This window comes from Cupressus sempervirens, chromosome 5 (genome assembly GCF_028749045.1).
Source record: "Cupressus sempervirens isolate cs-2001-9-10 chromosome 5, ASM2874904v1, whole genome shotgun sequence".
In the NCBI taxonomy this organism is placed as follows: domain Eukaryota; kingdom Viridiplantae; phylum Streptophyta; class Pinopsida; order Cupressales; family Cupressaceae; genus Cupressus; species Cupressus sempervirens.
The window spans coordinates 392,422,607-392,423,622 of record NC_143122.1 but is presented as its reverse complement, the minus strand read 5'-3'; the positions used below and the strand labels follow the sequence as shown (position 1 = coordinate 392,423,622).

At 33.7% G+C, this 1,016-nt stretch overlaps 1 non-coding gene across 1 annotated transcript; it reads right to left on the bottom strand.

Moving 5' to 3' along the window:
- Nucleotides 1–504: 504 nt before the first annotated feature.
- LOC149556451 (U6atac minor spliceosomal RNA) lies at nt 505–625 on the bottom strand. The gene has a single exon (XR_016352521.1). It is a non-coding gene; the product is annotated as a U6atac minor spliceosomal RNA (small nuclear RNA).
- Nucleotides 626–1,016: the final 391 nt, after the last annotated feature.

The following is a 1,016-nucleotide window of genomic DNA, read 5'->3' as shown; positions in this document are numbered from 1 at the left end:
GTATCAAAGACTTCCCTGTGACATCACATTTAAATTTCTTAGCACAATTTATAGGGCTGAAAAAAAATATGTACACTATGTACATAGGATCCACTCATATTTCCTCTAATTCCATAAAGAACTCGTGCTAGAAACTCATGGAGGAGTCATTATTGCATAGAGAGTCAAAACTAGACCAACACACAGGGAGTTTACAAATGAATTTCACAACCTACTTAAATGAACACCTAAAAACTTGCAAATTTAATGAAAAATTATTGTAATAATATGAAAAGCAAATATACAGCACCAAGATGAATTCTTCAATCCATTATCATGTACGTGCAATCAAAAATTCAAAAAATATCAAAATTGAACTAGAAATTGTGGATCCAATCTCACAAAAGAAATTATTACAACTCCCAACCATTGGGATGTATTTATTTCATGGTTTTATAATCTCCCAAAGTTTTTCAGGTAGTTGAATTAACCACCCACCTCATTCTTGTGTTTTGCAACTTTTTGTCAAAAAGTTGTCAAGCAACTTTTCCAAAAGTTGCACAACTTTGACAACTTTTTGCATCTTTGATAAATTTTTCTTTCCTTTTCTTGGGAACTTCCAAACCTATCTACTTTCATCCATTAATGATTTATAGGCATGATTTAGTCTTCAAGACATCAATTTGCATGATTTTCTGTCATTTTTACCTTATTGACAACTTTTGCACAATTGTAGCACAATTGACATCTTCTTCCTTTCTTGTTCCAAATGACATGTTAGGAGCTCGAATCCATGCAATAGGATATAAAAACATCATGGAGGATAATATGGTTTATAAACCATACCTTCCTCGTGCTTTCATAGTCTTAGACCCATGACCCCTAACTCAAGTTACACTCACAAATACACCAAAACTACCTAGGAGGGAAACTTCACCTAGGAACAACTCAAACAAAGAGATGACCTTGAAAAGGTCCAAACTCACTCACACTCTTGACTTGGCTAAAGTCAGTACAAGCCAAAAATCCAACTAGAA